At 36.3% G+C, this 7,802-nt stretch overlaps 1 non-coding gene across 1 annotated transcript; it reads left to right on the forward strand.

Annotated features, from left to right (window-relative positions):
- The first annotated feature begins 6,958 nt into the window (after positions 1-6,958).
- Positions 6,959-7,065, forward strand: LOC125596393. The gene has a single exon (XR_007331031.1). It is a non-coding gene; the product is annotated as a small nucleolar RNA R71 (small nucleolar RNA).
- Positions 7,066-7,802: the final 737 nt, after the last annotated feature.

A 7,802-nucleotide genomic window follows, 5' to 3' on the forward strand; every position in this document is an offset into this window, starting at 1 on the left:
AATTATTTTTTAAATAGGTGGTTTATAATATATTATTTGATCCTGATAATCCATGAACTACACTTCTTCAAATCAAAGTGATTTTTAATATTGGAAGTACTATATATATATATATATATATATATATATATATATATATATATATATATATATATATATATATATATATATATATATATATATATATATATATATATATATATATATATATATTATTTCATTCAGATTAATTAAATAGTCTTGATTTTTATTTCTAAAAACTTTTTAATGAAATATCATGACAAGATTTCAATCACCTCCTTTTGATATTGTTCGAAGAGTGAGAGATCTGATCATTCGTCTAATTCTCCCTAATATCCTATGTAGATATTATAATTGTAAGAATGAGAAATTTGAACTATTTATTATAAATATTCTGGTTTATTATTTAATAAATCAAAAAATTCTTAGTTTATACATAATTTACATATACTAGAATGGTAAAATATTATATATATTCTTATCGGTATACTCTTAAGTAACTAAATCTCAAAAGTGGAGGTTAATAAAATAAGTAATTTGTTTTGTTTTACTAGAATTATATGATTTTTAAAACCAAAAAGGAGAATATATACTAGACAGACATTTATATTTCGAGTGTGCACTTATATTCTATAAAAACTTGATTGATATATTATATTTGAACAATAACCTGTGAATAGAGTTTGTTGTTGGTTTTTTTCAAAAATTTGATTCTTAGATTTATATCTAGAGTGGAACTAACTTTTATAAATGCCCATCATTTCAAAATGACACTTATATAATTCACTGAATTCATAGAAGACGTTTAAAGAACTCATAACAATGAAACAGAAACAAGAACAAAAGCGCAATTTTATAGAGGTAGAAAATGAAATCACTTATAGGGAGTCAATAGTAAAGAAATCGAGATTGGAAAAAATAATCCTCTTTCGTCATTTTACAATCGATGTTTCCTATCTGGTTTTGGTGATTTGTGTCAGCGGTAAAACATAATTTTATTTTGTGCATATGAAGTCTTACAATAATTATAATGAGTTGTAATATGTTAACTCTTCAACAACGATGATACATTTAAAGACCAACATTTGTATTCGTCATTTTCCAATCGATAAAAATTGTAGTGTTGCAAAATGTTAAAACCATTTAATGAACAAACTTAGTATAAACCACTCACTCCGCGCATGCATGCGGGTTATCATCTAGTTGTTATAAAATGTGCGTAGCACGGAACCATTCTTTTATATACCAAACTACAAAGTCACGTGGCGAATCGAATCTTGACACATAAGCAATGTTTAAAAAAAATAACTAAATAAAATAAATTCAAAAAACGTTCACGTCAATCTTTTTTTTTTTTTTGCAATTTCAAATACATAAAATCCTATATTTTGATTTTATCCACGTTCAAAGATAATTTTCATAACTTTGAATAGTTTTTTCTATATATTTTTATATACTAATATACATGTCAGGAAGCAGCCGTCGTTCGTCGTTCACATGGATCAACATCTCTCAGTTTGGTTTACAGAGTCCATATGAATCTGTTTAAGTTGATGACAAAAAAAAAATTTACATACTAATCAAACTAGAACACATGTTACTGGTAAAAATCAGAGCCAATAATAAAATTAAACAATTGTGACAAAAATGAATTTAAGAAAGAGTTAATTCGTTCAATATACACAAAGAAGTGTTATAAGTTGCATTGAATAGTGGAAAAGCAGGTGTAGAATGACTTAAATAACTTTCTTTTTAACTAAATTACTCTAAATAGATAAGATGGGTTTAGGGGCTAGGCTTAGATTATAACAGCCTATTATGATTTATTAAGGATTTTGTAAGCAATATATAATTGGTGTATCTATAGATATATATTTGGGTTTAGGCCCAAACACAAAATCTATTAAAATGAATGTTTTTTCTCTTTCTTTTTATATTTCTTGCCTTCTTTCACTGTCTTCTTCATCTCTTTCTTTTTCTTAAATATAGGTTTCAATGTTTCTAAATTTTCTTTAAAAGAAGAAAAATGAGGTATTCTAATACAAAATCACAACTTAGTCGAAATTATTGTATATCGTTCAAGATTAGACATCTCATAACCAGTTACTTCATGTGTTTCACATTTATCTTTACCAGATAAGTCCAGTATTTGTAAAACCTAATCCTAAAGTAATGAAAATCCACAACAATAAATAACGACAACCGTTAGAGGGATAAAATAAATAATATCCAGTTAACATATATATTGGACGGCCAATTGATGTTAGGAGTTTTCAAGACTCCTAAGACAAATGATGTAGTATAAAAGATTGTCGAACCAGTTATGAGGGATATCAAAGCACCGAGAATGCAAGTACTCACATAATCTAAGTGCAACCAATGATTTAGATGAGTTTTAAACTACTACTAATACTAGAAAGCAATAACAGAATGATACTTTCTTGACTAAGGGAAAAGAGAACTCATGGACATAGGGATTAGACCTTGGGTGATCAAGTGTCGAACTAAGGATGGCAAATGATCAATCAAACTATCGACCTTAAGCCTAGACACAATTCTAAGCAAGCTCTATGTCTAGATGAATGCTCATTTGCTAACATATCTCAAACATCAAATGTCTTTATTTGAATAATATGAAAGCAATCATTACTAACAAGTCTATTAGCTATCTTAGCACCTTTAACAACAAATGTCTTTGGCAAAGTATACTAAAAGCCTAGGAGAGTTGTCTCAGGCATTTCATCAAACACCTTTTGGGTGGAAAATGCCTATTGATCAACTTTTGAGTGGCCAACTCAGAAGATGCATTATGAATACTCTACTAGCAAGGAACAAGAATGATCTACTAGAACTAACCTAATCACCCTTGATCTCCCTAACCCATAAATTCAAAAGGTGATTACTCACTAATCTCTATGATTCCTCTTAAACCCATATCGGATTTCAGATTAATCATGTAAAAAAATAGATAAGAAATCAACAAGAACACAAGATGAAAGCAATCTGAATCTCAAAAAGTTTTACTAGTTGTTCTCCACAAAAGAGATTCTCTGCCTCCAATGGTTTACAAAAGTACTTAACTTAGGTTTAGGCAATGTAAAACAACAAAACAAATGACCAAAAGGCCCCTGAAATAACATAAAAATCGTCCAAGCAAAACACGCGGATCGACCTAGCATAGCCGCTCCCGACGCGTTTCTTCGTGTCTCGCCCCGTCAAAACGCGAGCGACTTGAGCTGGTCACTCTGGGCTAGTCGCTCTGGCTGGAGCGACTTGAGATAGTCGCTCTGGACTGGTCGCTCTGGCTGGGAGCGACCTTGGTAGGTCGCTCTGAGAGGTCGCTCCAGGATGCTCGAATAGGGTGGATATGCCTCTAGTAAATTGGTCATAACTCCTTCATTACATCTTCAAATGACTTGAAACCACTTCCATTAGAAAGCTAACTCAATTTTCTGTGTCTCTACAAAATCTTAGCAACAGAAGATTTATAAAAAGGCTCCATCCATGCTCATTTTTTACCCCCTTTTGGATCACAATGCTCCCAAACATCTCAAATCACTCCATAGCACACTCCAACACCTAATAAGGACAATGAATGCAAAATACAACTTAGACATGGCTAAATCCTAATCTATATGCTGAAAATGCTCATGGATGAATGGATAAAACAATGAAAATATGCAAGACATCAACTCCCCCAAACTTGCTCTTTACTTGTCCTCAAGTGATCAATTCAAATTCATGGAAGAGAGACAAATAGCATAACCTCACTCTTTAGTCTACTCTAGTTTCTCAAGGCCTAGTGCAACTCATACCTCTATACAAGTTGCCGGATCATCAATTAACAAGCACCTTAACCAGCTCTCACATTAAATTAAGCACAATGCAAACAAGTGAATTCTTGCAAATGGATAATTGATCCTAGTCATTTGGCTTGGTGAACAAGGGTTGGTTTCATGAGAATGAAAGAAGGGTTTCCAAAGCATTTTTTCTAGCTATCACTCAAAAACAGGAACCTGATCATTATGCAAAATTTATCTAAGAAAAGAAGCAACTGATGCATACATAGATTGGTTCTCATCCTTCTACCCTTTTCTAAGTGACATCAAACTCCACAAATCTCCTTTTTCACCCGATAAACATTCTTGCTCTCTCTCTTTTTCTTTTTTTTTTAACCACTAGGGACTCAATATCTTTATCAACACTTAGCTCTAACTTTTCCTTATTCACTCTCTTTTTTTTTTCTTTTTTTTTTTCTTACAACACTTTTCTTATCTAGAGCTTTCTCTCATTAACCTCTCTTGTCCCTAGGGTCTTTCTATCTTTTGACTTCTCTTTAGTCATCTTTTCCTCTTTTTTTTTCACTTCCCAAACCCAAGATAAAAGATCTTAGAGTACACAAACTCACCCACCATCCTAGATGCTAGCTCAAATGAGGTTCCTGTTGCTAGCCAAAGATGAGAACAAACCTATGTCGCTCCCAATACTCTCAAGATTTTGCACATGACAAGCTATCAAGAAGAGGCCTCACTCAAGCAAATCAATGTTGGTCTCAAAGAATGGTAAGGGTTTAAGGGTGTGGAGTGCCATTTGGGTTAACAAAAAAGTAATGAATGGAATAAGATAACTCAAATGTGTATGAGATCCATGACTAAGTATGCAAATGTCCATATCCAAGAGAGATTAGATTCATTAAGTTCAGGTTCATTTGGAGCTGGTTTCAAGGCTATATAAATTTCACACAGCACAACAAGTTTCAAGCGGAGCTTTCAAGGCACAAAGCATACAAGTTTTCCAAGAGAAGTTTAAGCTATAAGGCAATCCCAATCATTGTTCCAAATGCAACATGAATGCAATCATATATGCTGTAGACTCAATCCTAAGGATGCAAATGATGCAACTACATGCTTGTTTTTGGTTTCTTTTTTTTTATAAATTTTTTTTCTATGCAAATATGTATGTATAGTGCAATGCATGAGACTCAAAATCATCAAAGCAAACGTGATCAAATACTTGGTACCTCCCCCACACTTAAATCACACAGTCTCTGTGTAAGTGAGAGAGAGATACCCAAAAGACAACTAAAATGCAAAATATGAACTGGTATATACAAGGGAGTGTGGTGGGTTACCTTCTATGGGGAATGAGTAGAGGGAGATGCTCCCTCCTCCTCGTCCTCCGGTGGTAGCTCTTCAAGGTGCTCATCAGCAGGAGTGCCCATCTCTTCAATGTAGAAGGCTTGCCCGAACACAGTTGGTTTCCTCATTTTCTCCTTGATGTCAAAGTGGAGGATGTTCTCTTTACCCAAATGGAGATCAATCTTGCCTTCCTTCACATTAACAATAGCTCATGCTATAGCTAAGAATGACCTTCCTAGAATCAATGGGTCTTGAGCCTCCTCACCCATCTCAAGCACCACAAAATCTGTAGGTATCTCATACCTTCCAATCTTCACAGGGAGGTCCTCTAAGATGCCCACAGGGTACTTCACTGAACGATCAGCTAACACCAGAGAGAGTCTACACTTCTTGTACTGAGTGAATCCAAGCTTCTTTGGAACAGACAAAGGCATCAAGCTGACATTAGCTCCCAAATCGCAGAGACATTTCTCAAATACCATAGGTCCAAGAGCACAAGGTAGTGTGAAGCATCCTGGATCCTCTAACTTCTCTGGAACATCAAGCCTCTGGATGATGGCACTGCACTCATGGGTAAGAATCATCATGCCTTCCATCTCCTTTTTCTTTGCAGCTACAACATCTTTCAGGAACTTGCTATATTGAGGAATCAACATGAAAGCATCGATGATGGACATTGCAACCTGAGCTTCACTCATTTGCTTCTCAAACAGAGCATTGTACTTCTCTAGCAGCTGCTTCTTGAATCTACCAGGGAATGGAAGTTTGGGTTCATAGGGGGGAGGAACAGAAAAATTCTCACTTGCTGGAACAGCAGGTTCACCATCTTGTATTGTTTTCTTCTCTTCTCCAACCTTTCCTTTACCTTTAGCTTCCATAATCTTCTCCAAAATCTCATCATTGGTCTTCTCATCAACAATTACCACATCATCATCTAAGTTGATGGCCACCTCCGCACCTAGTTTCTCAGCATCCTTAGTGAGGGTTCTAGGAGGTAACTGCTTACCACTCCTAAGGGTGATAGCTTTGACCTCCTTGGGATTTTGGTCAGATTTTCCAGGTAGAGATCCTTGCTGGCGATTCTGGTGAGTGTTTATGGAAGCAAACTGATTCTCTAAATTCTTGACTGTAGAAGCAAGGTGTGAGAATTTGTTGTTGAGCTCATTGTAGCTCCCATCAATATTGGAATGAAGGTTCTTCAACTCATAACCAACATGCTTCTCACTTCTAGTCTGAGACTCCAAGATTTGTTTCAGTAAGGTATCAGTGCTGCTCTCTTGAGGAGCAGAGGAACCAGACGAGGGGTTTTGCTGAGGCTGATAGCTGCCTTGCTAGTTGTTTCTAGGCAGATAACCACTCTGTTGGTTGTTGGGATAAGATTTCTGTTGGTAGTTGTTGTACTGAAAGTTGGGCTCCTTTTTGTACCAGCTACCATTGTTGTTAATGAAACACAACTTCTCTTGACCTTCCAAACCCTCAACCTCATTGACAGCAGGTGGATCTTCCTGCTTGGAGTTACCAACAACTTCAGCTGCTCTTGGGTGGATTTTTCAGCAATGAGTAGGTCGATCTTGTCTTCCAAAGCTTTGATCTCTTTCCTCGTCTGCTTATCATCACCCCTACTGCCTCTATCGTGGTCTGCACTGTAGACTGCATCACTCTTCACCATGTTGTCAACCAGCTCTTCTGCATCATCTTCAGTTCTTCCCAAGAAGAACCCATTGCTAGCTGTATGCAATTTGGCTCTGTACTTAGGAAGGGCACCTCTGTAGAAGGTACTGAGCAAGCTCTCCTTAGAGAAACCATGATGTGGGCATTTGGTTTGATAGCCTTTGAATCTCTCCCAGGCTTCACTGAATCCTTCCAAGTTCTTCTGTTGGAAACTAGAGATCTCATTTCTCAGCTTAGCAGTTCTTGAGGAGGAGAAGAATTTCTCCAAGAATGCTCTCTTGCACTCATCCCAAGTAGTGATTGATTCACTGGGTACAGTCTTCTCCCAGTGGCGTGCCTTATACCCCAAAGAGAAAGGGAATAGCTTGAGCTTGAAGGCGTCTTCGGACACTCCACTGGTTTTTGACAATCCGCAGTAGCTGTCAAACTTGTCCAAGTGATCAAAAGGGTCCTCTACAGGCAAGCCATGATACTTGTTGTTCTCGATCACGTTGAGGAGTCCAAGTTTGACCTCAAAGTTGTTGGCTTCCATTGGTGGAGCGCGGATACCCAACCTCTGACCATTGATGTTTGGACGATCATAGGTACCAATGGCCCGAGCTGGTCGCGGTTGGTGTTGTGGTTGTTGTTGTGGGGGAACCCCTTCTGGTAACTCAGCCATATCAATATCCAACCTCGGTAATTGAGCTTGCTGCTCTTCTTGTCTTCTTTTTCTTGATATCTCTCTTTCAAAAGCTCTGATGTCTGCAACTCTTGGAACTAGATTTGTTGTGCCTCTGCTCCTCAAGTTCATACACCTAAAATTCAAAGAGAAAGGAAGATGTAGAACCAGTGATAAGAAAAAAGAAAAATGACTTAGTCTCAAGCAAGTAACTAAATCTCAATGTTTAAATCTACTCAGAATTTGGCAACGGCGCCAATTTGATGTTAGGAGTTTTCAAGGCTCCTAAGACAAATGTTGTAGTATAAAAG

The sequence above is a fragment of the Brassica napus genome, unplaced genomic scaffold, assembly GCF_020379485.1.
Source record: "Brassica napus cultivar Da-Ae unplaced genomic scaffold, Da-Ae ScsIHWf_1202;HRSCAF=1721, whole genome shotgun sequence".
Taxonomy (NCBI): domain Eukaryota; kingdom Viridiplantae; phylum Streptophyta; class Magnoliopsida; order Brassicales; family Brassicaceae; genus Brassica; species Brassica napus.